Raw genomic sequence first — 18372 nt, forward strand, 5'->3', positions numbered from 1 at the left:
CAGGGGAGGATACAAACATAATAAACACTGTTAGTTACCTCTCCCTGGCTCCAGAGCACTCCCCGCAGATCTCTTCAATATTGGACTAGACGTCACCTGACTCAGACTGGCATCGTAAAGCATAATGATGCTGGCCTGGGCTATGTGACGTCTGTGAAGTCACCAAACAGGCCTGCAGCCTACCAGAGCAAAGGAGAGGTAAGTAACAGGTTTTTTTTTATGGTTTCTCCCCTCCCCTGGCCCAACGATCAGGACTCCAGAGTATAATGATAGCAGTGTTTGTGGGGTTCTCGGGCCTTACCAATCCCCCGCTTTATTGACTCACACAATATAATTCTCCCTTTACTGACCCTCACACAGTATGTCCCGTCCCCGTCCCCCTTTTTTTTTTTTTTTTTTTTTATAAACCAAACTCAGGAGTGGCACAGAAGGAATGGGAAATACAAAGGAGACCCTAATACTTTTCTGCTCATACGCTCCTGTTTTTTTCTGGTTTTGGCTCCAAAAACCATACCTTTTTTCCTGAAGCACTGTGACTATGCAGGTTACCTGTATAGTAATTGTCATTCAATTGAAATCCTTTGGCTGGGTTTACATAGTGTTTTTTAATCAAGAACTGCAAACAGTTTTTAATTAAATTAATGGGTAGTGCATGTTACTATGAATGTCACCTATATGCTAAAGCAAAGGTTTTCGGTTATACATGTGAAAGGAAGAGTAACATGTTCTAGGCATTACTGCGCCATTCAACCCAAAATTTACACAACTGAGGGCGGGTTCACACCTGTACCCAGTGTCTTCTTTTCAGGTTTCCGTCTTCTGCCCAAGAAACTGGACAGGAGACGGAAACCGGCAGTCAGTTTTCAAACTCATTCATTTGAATAGGTTTGCAAAGAGTCCGCCCGTAAGCGTCTTCTGCCTCTCCTTTTAAGGTGACACTCACGATACAGTTGCAGGTGAACACAAAAACTTTATTTCCACACAATCATGATGAAACCTTCTGGTGCATTGGTTACAATAGTGTTGGGGGTCTTACAGTCATACTTGTCAACTCTACCAGAAGTTCTGGGAAGGGGGGAGTGAGGCAGACAGGGACATCTCTTGGGCTTCCAGGGTAGACGTCACTTTATATTTGACTTGAGTACTTTATATTATCTAAAGAGGGGCTATTGCTAGCACATTTGCGCCCACTGACCCAAAAGTGTCACATGCCATTACCCAGTTTTGGCAAATATATTTACAATACAGTTAAACAGAAGTAACCACTGATTCCTAGCTCTTTGTACGCTGAAAGGCTACTCCTCCATTATACCACTCATGGGGTTGCACTAGTCACAAGTGTGGGAAATGTTCTGCATGTGTGCAGGTCCTTGTGGTTGCTACGTCACTCCACTGAGAATATGTATCCTACTAATATTATAAATGTGAAAGTTTGGATGTTTGTGTGTTTGTTAGTTAATCATGCAAAAGACACTGAACGGATTTGAATGTGATTTGGCACATAGATTATTTGTAACCTCAATTAAAACATAGGCTCCCGGTAAATGACATGGCTTTAGGACTGTTATGAATTTATGTTCACATACTATATCACACTGCTCTTGCAGCAGCTTATCTCAGGTCCCAGGTCTGTTATCTCTCTATGTAAACACTCAGCTAACCCTCAGTGGATTGTGTACATGCATTTGAATATTATCTGATCAGCCCCAGGCAACATGCTGACACACTGGATGGGAAAACACCTTTCATCCAAATTGGCAGTTTGCTACTTTTAAACATGCCGGAAAAAAGAAAATCTAATTTGTTGCAAAATTCTAAAACAATGAGAGCTAGGAAGGTAGCCAGAAGTCACAGAGTTCTCCTCAAGTGGAGCTGACGGGGATCATCGGCACCAACAACACGTTCATTATATGGCATCCCAGCGAGCTGCTGAGATGCCGGAACAATCACTGGCACAGTGCGAGGAATGAGTTCAGTGCAGGCCAGCTTAACAGTTGCCGAAACACCGGAGCAGGCAGATTACGCCAACAACATGCTCATTATATGGCGTCCCAGCGAGATGCTGAGATGCCAGAACAATCATGGGCACAGCGCAAAGTAATAAGTTTAGCAGCAGGACAGCTTAAGAGCTACTGAAATGCTGGAGCAGTCAAATTTGCTGAATATAGGTGGATCATCGAAGCCAACAACACGCAGACGAAGTCGCGGCCAGAGGCTAGTGTCACATAATACTCAGCACAGGAATATGATCCCAGGTGCATTCACTGCACTAGATAAATCTACTGCAAACCCCATTCTTAGATTTGCACAACTCAGGGCTCATTCACATCTGCGCCCGGTTTCCATTCTGCAGGTTTCCGTTTCCTGCACAAAACAGAGGCAGGAGACGGAAACCTGCAGGACTCTTTCAAACCCATTCATTTGAATGGGTTTGAAAGATATCGGGCCATGAGCGCCGGTGAGCGTTTTATGCACTCCGCTGCGAAACCTTTTTTTTTTTTTAAATCGGACACAGAGTCGGACATGCAGTACTCTGTGTCCGGTTTAAAAAAAAACGGTTTCACGGCGGAGAGCATAAAACGCTCATGGCCAGACCCGGTCTGACAGGTTTCCGTCTTCTGCATGCAGAAGATGGAAACCACAGAACGGAGACCCGAAGGCAGGTGTGAACCTAGCGTCAGCAGGGGGCCAGAAGTCTTGTTCAGTCTTGTCTGATCCTGCTCTTCTCTATGTACCAGTAGCAAGTGTAGAACAGGGTGCCTGCAAGTCCCAGATTCCGGACATGTAATAAATGAGCAGGCCAGTACGGTCCAGGCTAATTCCTGTTCAGCACCCCCATTTTAGTATTTATAAGTAGAGATGAGCGAGTACTGTTCGGATCAGCCGATCCGAACAGCACGCTCGCATAGAAATGAATGGACGTAGCCGGCACGCAGGGGGTTAAGCGGCCGGCCGCCGTCAAAGCGGAAGTATCAGGTGCATCCATTCATTTCTATGGAGCGTGCTGTTTGGATCGGCTGATCCGAACAGTACTCGCTCATCTCTATTTATAAGGCCTAATAGGACACATATGGACAAAGATTATCTATATAAAACAATCCCTTTACTGGACAAAAAGGAAACACTTATTTTTTAGATCCACTGACAAAAATTTCATCGCACCCCTTTAAATTTCAGTCTATGTTATTTTCCTGTAGTCCAGTATTACGGTAAGTTCCTACCAATGATATCAAAGCTCTTTGTTGTATATTAATTAAATTGCTACTCCCTACAATGCGTTGCCCTCCAAATCCTTTCCGTCCGACACGTATTCCTTATCTTCTTTATTGCGTCGCCTCCGTGACTTATTGCACCTGCTAAAGATTAAATATGCGGCCATGCCCCAGCTATCCGGACTACACACACACACACACAGATGACTTTCCTGGCACCAGGCAGAGCTCTTTTCTGACCCGTCTCCCTTATCTATATTAATCTGGTCGAATTAGAGATGCCTTTATCACCTTTTCTGTCTTGATTAATTTTCATCACTTCTTCCCAGCTTGTGATTTAATCTAACATCATATCCTCTATTTTGCTCTCTTTTCTCCCTAGTCCTTCTTCTGCAGCCAAAGATATCCAGTCTCCAGGATTGTGCTTCACCTCCTGTACGGATTCTTATCAGACAGGATTGAAGAATCAACTGCAGCTGCACTTTCCGATCCATGGCATGCAGTCTGTGAGCTCGTCGCACGCCATCCTTTCCACAAGCTATCATGACTTCAATGGACAAGTACTGTTAGGGTAAAATATTTAAGAGTGTATTAACATGACACAGACTTGTTGCAGAACTTTTTGAGGATGTCCCATTCATCTACTTGCTGAAATCCATGCATACGTTAAACACGTAACCATAGGATTGCAGCTGGGAAAGTAATGTAGGTGGTCCACAGACCCCCCACCTACTGTGAGTGACTCATATGTAAAGTCATTGGAAGTAAGTACTGACATCACTAAATAGCAGAGCGTATCCACCATCTGCCTTCACTAGTATATCAGGAACCACCACCTAACCACTTCCCGGTTCTAACACAGTCTCAGGCCCCATTTACATCAACATTTGGGGAGTCCACTTGAATGGAAACCTATACGCATTAAAAAGCGGTTACCTTCAGGAAAGATGCGGACCCCATAGACTTTAATGGGGTCCGTGTGGTTTCCTCTCAGTGTCCGTACAAAACATGCGGAGAGAAAAATGCTTCTTGCAGGAGTTCTCTCTCTCCGCATGTTACGTGCAGACAGCAAGCGGAAACCACACGGACCCCATTATAATCTATGGGGTCCACAGTTTCCCAGGTAACCGCTTTTTAATGCCTATAGGTTTCCGTTCGGGGTGTTCCCAAACAGAAACCCAAACGCTAATGTGAACCGGGCCTAAAGTACACCACCCCGAATCTCCATCACTCAGAGGAACTTGATGCAGGTGATGTTTGAGACGCAGCAAGACATTTCTAGGCCAGGCTGGGCCCATATACAGACCAACACACCTCTGGATATAAAGAAGAGATCCCACAATGCAACAGTCAGAAGACAATGACAGGACCACGTCCTCCCCCTACACACGTTTTTGACTTTCAACAGGAAAGTGCTCAATGCGACAGAGGTCATCAACCATTATGGGCTCAATGAGAGAAAGGTATAGGGTAGAATTTGGAAATATCTATGCTGATTTCTGTTTGGTGGAGGAAGGGAGGGTTGGAAAATGATTGAGGGGGACGGTCCTATTCAGACATTGGGGTGGTACCCATTTTAGTTGCAGAATTAGTCCCATTTGGATGAATGGAACTGATTTTCAACCAATCTGCTAAATGCACATATGCCCCCTACATAAGAACTTTCTGGGGGTTACGTTACATGGGCACAAAATGCGCTGGCCACGTCTCTTTTCTTACATAAAGTGTCTGTGTCACATGGACTATGACCAGGAGCTCTGCAGATGTATGAACATTCCTCTGGGTCATGGAGAGTTGCCCACTATTCTGGGACACTAGGAGGTACCCCCTTTTTGTGGGAGCCTTCCAGATGTTCTAGGAGAGTTGACAAGTATGATATACCCTTATGAACTTATATCCTTACATTAGTAAGGAGTTTCCTCATTGCTAATCTGAGCTGTAAAGGAAGTCATACGTCATCTATTGGGTGAGTGGCTGACTTCCTCATAGTGGAGGAGAGCGGAATAAGGGAATAGAGGGGCGAGCAGCCATAGAGGGGAGAGCAGCCATTGGTCTGTGTGTGTTAGACAAGCAAAGTAGGTACTGCTGTAGCTAGTATGATTACTATGTCTCGCATTGTAGGCCACATGGCAAGCAAGGGAGTCCCTGTGGCATGGATTCATACCCTGGCTGGAAATTAGTCCTCAGTTAATGTCAGGAGCACTGTGAGGGGTGAGGTTGGCAAAGAAGCAATGGGGACGTGGGCGGACATACCATTGGTGCAATTTGTGCAGCTGCACTGGGACCCAGTAGGTCAGTGGCTCCTATCATCTTACCAGAAGCTTTTCACTTCCTATTAAGTCATTGCCTAAGCTATTGATCTTCATGGCTGACTATTACTGATGCAATACAAGGAGCCCATAACTCTTCTTCCACAGAGACCTCCACTGTGTGTGCGCCTCTGAGCAGGGACACTGTGGCTGGTAATAAGACCACGGTAGTTGGTGATAGTGGGCAAGAGGATAGTATTAAGTAGATAAGTACTATGTGCCTGGCATTATGGCGTTTGTGAAAAACCCCGTTATAGGCTTTATTCACACAAACGGGCCATGTACTTGGCTCAGAAACAGAACGTTTCTCAAGCCTGATGGACATCCCAGGGCAATCCAGTTTTACAGATTGGAGGGATCCGTGAAGATGACTCGAGATATAACAAGTTCTGATTTTAATCAGATCAGACACATGGACCATCAAAAAATGGTGGGGACGTGAGCTATCCACAACTGATAGTCCACGATTGTTAAAGGGATCCTATGATTGGATACCCTTTTTTTCTGACTAACACATAGGAATAGCCTTAAGAAAGGCTATTTCTCTCCTACCTTTAGATGTCTTCTCCGCGCTGCCGTTCCAGGTTTTCTTTGGTATGCAAATGACTTCTCTCACAGTACTGGGTGCGTCCCCAATGCTGTGAGAGAAATCTCCAGCGCTGCCTCCATCTTCTAGAATGCCTTCTCCTTGTAACTTCTTCCATCCTGGGTTTCAATCTTCTAGGCAGTCAGCTCTGCCTTTGGCCTTGGGTAGAGCCGACTGTAAATGCCCGCGGACACAAGAAAATGACCACTTACTCAGTAAGCTGTGTAAGCAGCCATTTCCTTGTGGCCGTGGGCAAGCGCAGTCGGCTCTGCCCGAGGCCTAGAAGATTGAAACCCAGGACAGAAGAAGACGCATGGATTGGCCGTTCCAGAAGATGGAGGTGTCTCTGGAGATTTCTCTCGCAGCCTTGAGCCTTGAACTCATTTGCATACCGAAGAAAACCCGGATTTCTACCGCAGCGTGGAGAAGACATCTAAAGGTAGAAGAAGAATAGCCTTACTTAAGGCTATTCCTACGTTTTAGGGAGAAAAAAAGGGGTATCCAATGATACTCTTTAAACCCTGCAGTATGAATAAGATCGAAACTGCCTTCAGCACTATATAGAGAACTGGAGAGCAATATACCTGGGGTAATTATCATGCAGGTCGCATGACCAAGAAATCCATGCTATAATGCCCATGTGCATGTATGTATGTCGCCAAACCCCATTCCATTTGGTGATCCTGTGCTTACATATTAGATAAATCCCTGAAATTCATCAATTATAGGGTTATTATTGGATTTGCTCATTTTTAAGCTTTCAATGGTAACATACATGTGGACTGTGTTATACGTCACATTGTCTGCCATTCACCTGCAATTTATACCCTCCCTTTGCCCTCCGACTTGCAATATAGTGCTACTATTCAATGGCGAGTGCATGCATTGAAACATGATATAATCTGTCATTGTTTGGGTTGTTCTTATGTGTAGATGAACCGCTGCATTCTGTAAAAGAGAAACTCGATTCTACAGTGAAGCCTTCTGTGCATGAACAATTTCCTGAAGTCAGCTCATTGAGATGGAGAGGACCGTATTATGTGTAATAATTGAAATTAGCTGAAAGATAACAAGGCTTATCTGGCTCCGGTATTCAGAGAACTTTCCAGACACTGAAGCCCCGACAATTGCTTTTTGTGAGTATAAGTGGATAAGCTTCTTCATATATACAGTATATACTATCTCTGCTGCTTGTCCATTAACTCAATAAAGGATACAAAAAGATGCGGGGGTTCAAGTGCCCCTGAACGTAATAACGGTGGATATGGTTTTCAGTGGGGTCTGTTATGGATAAGGATGACTGGTTCCTATTATTCTGGCCATATACTTGCACCTGAGGCATAGGAAACGGTTGCAAACATTCTTAGGTTGTTTAATGCACATTTAAAGAGGACCTTTCACCTCCTCAAGCTCTTTTCATCCTTTAAAGGGGTTGTCCCATGAAGGAAACTGAGCAGAACCTTTGTCCCGCTCCATATTCAACCTGAGCCAGCCAGGACTGGTGATGGTTGGAGCTCCTATTGAAGTGAATGGGAGCACCGATCGTGGCCAGTCTTACCCACATTCAATGTGTTATACTCAGGGTGAATGTGGAGAAGGACAGAAGGTCCTGCTCAGTTTACTTTGTGAGACAACCCCTTTAATACTCTTCTCTTCACTGATAGCACCACAGCTGGAATTTTTTCTCTACCCCCCACCGTTCCTGAGCCATTGGTGCTGCTAGTGTCAGTGTCTGATATGCTGACTAGACTCTTTAATGTCAGTCAGAAGCAGGCAAAGGCCATGACTCTTACATCGTCCACCTCTGATTGGAGCTTGATGTCGCCCCTCGCCTTGTCTACTTCTGCTTGACATAACTTTTTTCACCTTTTATTATGTCTTCTCCCAACATATTGAACTCACTAACCCATAGTCTTAAAGTGGCAGCAGAACGTTACAAATCTTTGCTACTGTACTAAAGAGGAACCACTGAAATATTGTATTGATATCAGTAGCCAGACCCTTTAGTCAATCTCTAGTAGAAGCAGCATTTTCATCTTCTTGGCTATGATGCTACAAGGTTTGAGACACCTGGATTTGGGGGATTTTCTGCCAGGTCCTCTCAAGATCTGCCAGAGTGAGGACTCTTGATGGACATCCGTTTTTCAAGTCTCTCCAGAGATGTTTGATTGGTTTCAAGTCAAGGTTCTGGCTGGACCACTTAAGGACATTCACTGAAATGTCCCTAAGTTACTCCTGTGTTGTGTTGGCTGTTCACTTAGGGTTATTGTCTTCTTGGAAGATGAACATTCAGTCCATCTCTGTACTTTGCTCCATTCAGCTTTCCCTCACCACTGACCAGTCACCCTTTTCCAGCGACTGAAAAACACTCCTACAGAAACAGCATAATGCTGCCACCACCATGTTTCACTGTAGAGATGGTTGTGGGCAAGTGATGAGCAGTGATGGTTGACCTTCTTGAAGTTTCTCCCATTCCTGCATAGAGGATCTTTGGATCCCAGCCATAGTGTCCATTGGGAACCTTCTCCCCTGATTCCTTATTTTAGTGGGGCGGACATCCCTAGGAAGAGCCCTGGTTGAGTCTTCCACTGTGCTCTTGGGATCTTTCAGTGCATCGCATATTTTTGGTATCCTTCTCCGGCCCTGTACACAATCCTGTCTCTGAGCTCTACAGGCCCAACCCTACACATGGCTTGGTTTATGCTCTGGTCTGCATTATCAGAGGTGAAACCTTATATAGACAAGGCTGTGCCTTTTCAAATCATGCCCAATGAACCCAATTTACCCCAGGAGGACTCCAGTCAAGGTGGAGAAACATTTCAAAGAAGATCAAGAGAAATGTGAGGCCCCGTTGCTGAATACTTATGTCCATATGGAATTTTAGTTTTTTTCCTTTTTAATAAATTTGCTAAAAAAAAACAACCCTCATTATGGGGAACCGAGAGCCCATTGATGGGGAAAACTTTTAGATTTTACAACATGGCGTCAACAAAATATGAACAAATGAAAGAGTCTGAACAGTGGCGTAACTAGGAATGGCGGGGCCCTGTGGCAAACTTTTGACATGGGGCTCCCGACACCGATGACCTCGACCGACCCCCTCCTATGCATTCCTGCACGCTGTATTATGCTCCATAGTGGCCCCTGCACACAGTATTATGTCCCTTAGTGGCACCTGCACACAGTATTATGTCCCATAGTGGTCTCTGCACACAGTATTATCCCCCATAGTGGCCCCTGCACACAGTAGTATGTCCCTCAGTGGCCCCTGCACACAGTAGTATCCCCCATAGTGGCCCCTGCACACAGTATTATGTCCCTTAGTGGCACCTGCACACAGTATTATGTCCCATAGTGGCCCCTCCACACAGTATTGTGTCCCTCAGTGGCAACTGCACATAGTATTATGTCCCTTAGTGGCCCCTGCACACAGTATTATCCCACATAGTGGCCCCTGCACACAGTATTATCCCCCATAGTGGCCCCTGCACACACTATTATGCTCCACTGTGGACACCCATAATCAATTATTATACTCTGGGGTCTTTTCAGACCCCAGAGTATAATAATCGGAGACCCAGGGGAATAAAAACATAAAAAACTACTGCTACTTGCCTGTTCCCCGTCTCCTATGCTGTCGGCCTCAGCTACTGTCCTTGTTCAATTACGTCGGACGTCACATGATCCGGGACGCAGGCTGGGTTCATGTGACGTCAGACGACTAGGAAGGAGGCCAGGCAGGATCATGGAGAGGTAAGTAACAGTGTTTTTTATATTACCTCTGCCGGTCCGCCAATCATTATACTCGGGGGTCCGAAAAGACGCCTGAGTATAATGATAGCATCGGTAGCGGCTGTCACCGGGCCCCTAATGTCCCGGCCCCTGTGGCAGCTGTCTCTGCTGCTATGGCGGTATGAAGACTTTCCAAATGCAGTGCAGCGGTGCGGTCTTGACACTACGTGGTAGTATGGCTACGGTTATGAGACAAACTGTATAGAATAACAACCATGCGGGGGCTACTAGGTTTGTTGCCCAGGGTTTCTCCGGCAGGCTGCTCTCATATAATGGGGGTTGTCTATGATGAGACAACCTCTTTGAAGATGAATGTCACATCAGAATTCAGACTAATGCTGGATCTGGCTCCATAAGATATTGCAGAGATTCTGTTACTCGCGTTCTCTGCGCTTATCAAGAACATTTTATACAAGACTCCTGGGAATTTCAAAGCAGCTACTGAAACTTAAGCCCCTCCAGTTCTAAGATGTCAACTTCAAAAACTCACATTTATGCCGAAAAAAAGATTTATTGTAATAGTAAAGCTTTCAAATTGTTACCAGTGAGACATAGGAGGAGAAGGGAATCACACAATAACCTGACGATTATCACAGCGCAATCTGCATGAGCGCTTATTTACTTAACAGAACAAACCATCTCCTTTTATTACGCTTCTAAGGCACGACGCTTTTTGATGCAAACATAAATCTCCAGGACCTAAGGCTAATATCCCATCGGTAATAACAATGCTTTTTTTTCTTCTTTTTAACCTCAGTCTTTCCATCTCCGCTCCGGTCTATACTCAGGTATGCAATGCTAATGCACAGCTAAGTGCAATTGGAATAATATCATTAATGTATCCTATTATATTGTTATTGCAAGTTTCTATCCTCTTTCCAAATTCTCCCATTACCATTTACTCTACATTACGGTTTTATTCCAATGCAGTAACTATATGCATGCACTATATATAATTAGTATCATAGACTCTTTGTTCATTTCTGCGTTTGCTGAATTTTGCCCCGCAATTCATTCTGCAGGTTGCACGAGTTCAGGTTTCTTAGCAGCTAGCTTTCTTTCTGTCTTGGTGACAACCGTTGTAGTTCATGCAGCTATAGGTACAATACGCTGCGGCTGATAAACTAATAGGGGGAGATTTATTATGCCTTGTACAACAGTTTTCTGCAATTCCTTTGTGCAAATCAGGTGTTTCTGCAAATTTTTGCGCCACTCTTGCCACTTAGTAAGAACGTGCAGTGTATGTCATCAGCAGATTCATGTCCTCTCCATCTCTGCCCCCAGATTCATATCTCCACATCTCTGCCCCCAGATTCATGTCCCCTCCATCTCTGCCCCCAGATTCATGTCCTCTCCATCTCTGCCCCCAGATTGATATCTCCACATCTCTGCCCCCAGATTCATATCTCCACATCTCTGCCCCCAGATTCATGTCCCCTCCATCTCTGCCCCCAGATTCATGTCCTCTCCATCTCTGCCCCCAGATTGATATCTCCACATCTCTGCCCCCAGATTCATATCTCCACATCTCTGCCCCCAGATTCATGTCCTCTCCATCTCTGCCCCCAGATTCATGTCCCCTCCATCTCTGCCCCCAGATTCGTGTCCCCACATCTCTGCCCCCAGTGTCATGCCGTCCTCTTCTTCATCTGCCCCCAGTTTCATGTTCCACCTCAGTGTACACATTACACTTACCTTCTCCTCGTTCCCCCGCCACTCTCTCCGCGCCTCTCTCTCTCGCACACAGTTGTAGACGCGATGTGACGTCATCACATCGCGTCTACACAGCCAGTAGGCGTCGTGCAGCGGCGAAGTGAGGAGCTGAACTGTGACAGCTCCTTGCTTTAGCCGCGTACGTGTTCAACTCAGATCTGCGTCCTCTGGACGCAGATCTGAGTTGAAATCGGGACATACCTCCCTCCAACCGGGACCGCGGGACACGTCACCAAAATCGTGAATGTCCCGCGGAAATCGGGACGGTTGGGAGGTATGGGTACAGTACTGTGCAAACGATTTAGGTGTACAAAATTGCTACCAAGACTTGCTTTCAGAAATAGAAGTTTTATTAGTTTACGGTAATTGTGTCAATTAACTAAATGAAACGACTGAAGAATTCCCAGCAATGTTTGGTGTGACCTTTGCCCTTTGCCTTCCATCAGTTTTTCTCTGGACTTGCAGGCAGTCCCGTCATGGAGGATATTCCCACTAACATGGAGAGTTAAGCACAGATCTTCGTTGGATGTCGGCCTGCTGCAATCCGTCTGTCTCTTCATGTCATCCCAGATAGACTGGATGATGTTGAGATTAGAAGGGGGCCATATCATTGCTTCCAGGACTCCTCCTCCAAAGGGTAAAGGTTGCACCAAATATTGATGGGATTTACATTTCTCTTTTGTCCGTTCACTACATTTTAATTGACAGAAATAAACTATTAACCCTTCTATTTCTGAAAGCATTCTTACTATGCAGCATTTTTCCCAAACCGTTTGCACAGCATTGTATAGAGCTTGTACGCCGTGTCTTCTATACAATACTATATAACACTAGGCTTTTTCATATTTGCAATATTTAAGGCTACAATCATGTGCCCTTTCTCCACCCTGGGCACTGGCAACGTGCGTACTTGTCAGCGTATCTGACTTCATGAAGAGCTTTGGTCACCAGAGGGCGAGCTAAGTACAGCCATATTGAGCAGCAGAATAGATTAAGCACTAATTACAGCACACAGCGAGCAGCGGCCGGGACATTCGCAAGCTGACATAAGTAATCTCTTCTGGCTTCTCCAGGTAGTAATGCCACTAACTCGCTCATTTGAAGCTAAGTCTGAGCAATTGGATTACAGCGGAATATCACACTGAGCAATAACCACTTTGTATTCTGTACAACACACGACTCGTGGCAGCCTGGGCGCACGATTCAGCAGTTCTCGTCTTGCCACAGAAATAGGACAGCTTGTTGTTGATGATAGTAGATTCTAACACATGGATCCAGATTAGACTAGACACTGGCATAAAAATGGCGCATCTCGATAAGTAAGAGACTTCATACTCATTGGTACGATAATAGTAGATTTCATCACCATATAGCTGTATAGCAGCAAGGTATCAAACAACGTAGGTACAAATCCAAGTAAAATTGGGATTGTAGAGAAATATCCGATGTGGTTTGACGCCACTACCAACTATTTCACAGAGTCTGATGAAGGTCTTATTGGAGGCTTTTCTACCTCTCAAGATGGGATTTGGCAAATATTCACGCATGAGGTTTGGGCCTTCGGTTCGTTTTAGGTCACACTTGGTTGACACAAACTAGAAGACGCTCCTCAAGCCCCCAAAACATAATAAATGGAGGCCTAGAGGAGCTGAGTAAAAGTAACATACAGTTATTCTCACCTTACCTCACTTCTCTTGGGCATTCTTGTGGTGTCCGGCATTCCTCCAGCATCTTCTTCAAGCCTCTTGCTGATATAATGTGCCCCAGGGTCGCCGTTCAGATCTGTGATTGGGCTACAGGTGTCACTTGGCCAATCTTATGGGCTATAGCTAGGGTTGAGCCGATCTTGAGATTTCAGGATCGATTTTAAAATCCGATTTACGATTATTTTCCAGCCGATCGCGATCATGAAATTTACTTGATCACCGATCAGGATCCGATCTTTCCCGATGCCGATCGCTCAACCCTTATTGTATATTATATATACAGTAGGGTTGAGCCAATCTTGAGATTTCTAAATCCCATTTTCAATCATATTCCACCCGATCCCGAACGTGAGATTTGCTCGATCACTGATCGGGATCTGATCTTTCCCAATCCTGATCGTTCAACTCTAGTTATAGCCAGAGGCCTAAAGCAGACGCTAAGGGATCACAGGAGTATTGAGACAATGGGAATATAACTGTTTGTTATTTTTACTCCAATGGGGCCTCTATTTATTACTGTGGTCCAAGGAGATCAACTAGTACAATATTGGTTCGCAGTTTATGAACTGTAAAAGATTTGGATTTAGGTCAATCCCAAAATGTTTGGAAAAGTCTGGTCTATTTCGGTTAGATCCAAATTGGTTTTCTCATGCCTAACTGACTCATGATCATGTGATCGGAACCAGCACCTGGCACCCGAGCTGATCGGCCTCCTGTCCAATGTTCACAGGTAATTAACCATTCAGTGTAGGTTGGCTTTAGTATTATAATGTGTCCTGTTCTGTCTCCTTGAGCTATTCAGCTGGTTGAATAGTTGTCTGCTGCACTATTGTGTTGAACCTACTCGTGGTTGTGTTAGTATTGTGTTTAGGTGTCTGAATACAGGCTGTGCACCCAGAAGATCTCCTTTCTGGTGATTCTCTTTAGTTCTTTGGAACTTCCCTTTGCTGGCTGTAGGCTCAATGTAGCTTTACTTCAGCTCCTGAGATACTTCAGATTTCTACCCAGTCTTTACGTATCTGCTCCCGGACTACTACCGAGCAATCCGTGTGCTCTCTCCAGCCTTACCCGACTACTGGACTCCTGCTCCTGCTCTTTAAGATAGGTCATCAATAAGAGATCTGTGGAGGAGAATAAGTCATCAATAAAAAACTGGACAACCCCTTCAATCCAACTTTGACTTCAATAGTAGTGCCAAAGTATTCCTTAGATAGTATTATGAGGATCAAGATGATAGTACCATTGTATGCAAAGATTTATTCTCGGCTGAGTTCAAAAAGAGGTTCAACATCTCCCATGGCCAGCGCCGTCCCCATAGTGTAGCATCGTGGCCAGCACTACAAACATGACAGAGGAGAAGATTCCCTCCAGCTTCATCACTCAAGGAATTGGAAGCCATCCCGCTGGAACGATCTGAAGCATTCCTCTTACAAATACTCAGGATTTATTTTAGTCTGTTTTTAGGACTCCCTTGTGTGCTGATTTGATGTGCGATTTGCTTTGTATACTGTTATTCATGAGTATAAAGAGGAGTGAATTAGTGACAATGATAATGGTCCTAGTGGAGGAACGCTCAGCAATGTCGATGCCTTCTTATATGACGTCTTTTAATATTCTTTGCAGCCATATTTGAGATATAGGATAACTTTTTAGTGTAAGCGTTGTGGGTCTTCTGTTCTTTCGATTGGTATGGAATCAGTCCTAGAGGTGGGATCGATACGGAACAGGCAATTATGGAATATTGTATAGAGTGTATATACCATTAGATACATAACATTAAAACCACCTGCTTAATATTGTACTGTATAGGTTCCTCTTGTGCCATCATATCAGCTTTGACAAGAAATGGAATCTGCAAGACCTCTGAAGATATCTGGGGCCAAAATGTTATCAGCAGATTCTTTAAGTCCTCTATGATGGGGAAAAAAAACTCTCCATGAATCAAACTTGTTTTTTACAGCACATCCACAGATGCTTATTCGGATTGAGATCTAAGGAATTTGGAGGTCAAGTCAACATCTTAAACTCTTTGACATGTTCCTCAAACCATTCCTGAACATTTTGTGCAGTGTGGCAAGACATTATCCAGCTGAAAGCATTCACTGGAATATTGCTGCTGTATCCAGCCTCCAAGCCACTAGGAGGCACTGACTTTGCCAGCAATGGTGGAGCAGATGGTATATGAAGTCCCGATGGGTTGCTGCCAAGATCGATGTACTAGCTATGACAGAACCAGAGATATCACTATTGAGTACACATGTACAGAGTCTCCCTGGCATTGCGCAGAACATTGCTAATGGGAACTTTACTGCCTGTTTTCTATTGAAAGGAAGTTTGATCGGTTCAGTGGTGTAACTACCGTGGTAGCAGCTGCCACAGGGCCCGAGACATTAGGGGCCCGGCGACAGCCGCTACCGCTGCATTTTTTTTTAATAGCCCAGTACTGGCTGGAGTTACTATACCTCCAACAAGTTCTTAGCATCTGTTAATAGTCACTGCACTATTGATTCTAGCACACTTGGAATTTTCTCTTTAGCCTTCACAGTTCCTGAGAAATAAGCGCAGTTAGTTTTGGTTCCTAATTTGCTATTTAAAGGGGTTGTCCCATCTCAAGGATCCTACCTATTCTGATAGCTTATGTGGATTTAAGACTTTTCCTAAATACATTGCTTCAGCAAAACTGCTTTGCTTGGCTGCTATCTGATATTATTCACTTCATTGTTTACACTGCGGTTCCATAACCTGGGGATGATCTTATCTCGCCACCCAGGACAAGTGACGTAACTCACTGCTCTCAGGAGGGGGGAGCAGCTTGTATTTATGAGCTGTTTATCTCCCAGTTATCAGGTCTGCTAATTGAATTTTGCTAATAAGGGCTGAGCTAGGGAGTCCATGACCTCTGTATATAAACACAGACCTAAAACGTAGTTTATTGCAAGCTGACTCTTGTTCCTGTACCGTGTAAATTTGGGATTCTCATCACCTATCAAATCCATCTCTGCTACATCAGCTTCATATTGTGCATCTTCCTGTGATACTGTGTAATCCATCACACAATGAATCATATGTGTCTCTCTTTGAACTCCAGCAAATAGGAAAACACGTGACCGCACATGCCTATGGGAACAGATAGACGCATGCATGGGTACTGTTCCAAAAAAGAGCTAAGCATCAAGGATAGGGCACATTTTTATCCATCGATGCCACAAAACTGGCATAGATGGGTTAGTAAATTACCCCCAATGTCTACATGGGAAAACCCTTTTAAAGAAGACCTTTCATGTCCTCTAAGGTAGGCAAGTTATATACCATAGCAAAGCTGACAGTACGTACTTTCAAATTTGCCGGTATCTTCCCCTGTTGCAGAGATAGATATTAGAGATGAGTGAGTAGTATTTGATCGAGTAGGTATTCGATCGAATACTACGGTATTCAAAATACTCGTACTCGATCAAGTACCACTCACTATTCGAATGGAAAAAATCGATGCAGAACCAGCGTTGATTGGCCGACTGTTAAACAGTCGGCCAATCAACGCTGTTTCTTCTCCTACTTTTAGAAGTCTTCTCCGTGCAGCTTCCCTGCCATGTCTTCCGACTCTGAATTCACTCTGCTAGGCATCGGGCCTGGACAGAGCCGACTGTGCATGCCCGCGCTACAAGAAAATGGCCGCTTTGACTGTAAGCGGCCATTTTCTTGTAGTGCGAGCATGCGCAGTCGTCTATGCCCAGGCCCGATGCCTAGCAGAGTGAATTCATTGCCTGATGACGACGCGGGGACGCTGCACGGAGAAGTCTTCTCGGAGAATCCAGCCCGACCCTCACTCGTGGACTTGGTAAGTTCAATTTGATCGAATGTTGCCTACCCCTGAAACGAGCATTTTTCCCCCATAGAGTATAATAGGATTTGATATTCGATTCGAGTAGTCGAATATTGAGGGGCTACTCGAAACGAATATCGAGTATTTAACTACTCGCTCATCTCTAATAGATATCAGTGCCAATAATTTAAATCAAAAATCACGGCCGCAAAATAGCGCCGCGTGTATGGTACCGGCTCCCATTGAAAACAATGGGAGCGTATACGGCCCGCAAATCCTCCTTTGGCGTCTACATACCAAATGACGAGCCAGAATACTCCGTGTGAACCCGGCCTTAGAGCACATTTATTGTATGAGATGGGTGTTGTTCCATTTGGGCTGCCCTTTTCTACATGCTCTATGGTCCTTGCTGTCCATGGATTGCAGATTTAATTTTCCAAGCTCTGTGGAATCGCTGTAACTACAAGTGCCAGCAACCTCTTAGCTATTTTAGTCTATCTGTAGTATTTGAAGGACATTGGTTTTCCCATCCTAAAGTTGATGAAAATGAAGAAAAACCCTAAGTGGTAACTTTCAGATTTCTGCCACTAAATGCACTGGCTCCTAACAAGTTGGACTTTTCTATGAAGAGTATAAAAAGAAACGCTACAAAAATACATATATAGCAAATGTGAGTTCAGCTAGGAAGTATGCGGGATTTCCTTTAGGCCTCTCGAACTTCAACATTCCAAGCTTTTTACTCACCAGTTGTCTTAGAAACAGGTCCCTAAAGGTGTACGCTGGAGACCAGCAGCAACATGCTTCATATCTTCGCTTTAGTCTGCCAAGCTACCCATAGGAAGCCAGGCGAAGGCGCATTACACATTAGAGGTCGCTCACCCTCCAAGCTGTGTCCTTTAATGGCAAAGCTCTTCAGTCTACAACTTTCTAAAAAGCTAAGTAAATCATTACGAGGTAGTGATATGTTACATCCAAGCTCCTTGCCAAACTGCAAACACACATATACACCCAGTACGTTATCGGCAAATAAACCATGGAGCCATAGATAGACGGGGCTAAATATAGTGAATAGGACATATTTATATCTATACAGAAGATTGACCATAGTTCAAGAAGGAAATTGTGAAATATTACTTAAAGGGAACCTGCTCATTGAACATGGTGTCTGGTTATACTAGATCTTGGGATTCTATCATTAGAATTAGAGTTGATTCGAATAGTATTCGAAACATAG

This window comes from Leptodactylus fuscus, chromosome 9 (assembly GCF_031893055.1).
Source record: "Leptodactylus fuscus isolate aLepFus1 chromosome 9, aLepFus1.hap2, whole genome shotgun sequence".
Lineage (NCBI taxonomy): Eukaryota > Metazoa > Chordata > Amphibia > Anura > Leptodactylidae > Leptodactylus > Leptodactylus fuscus.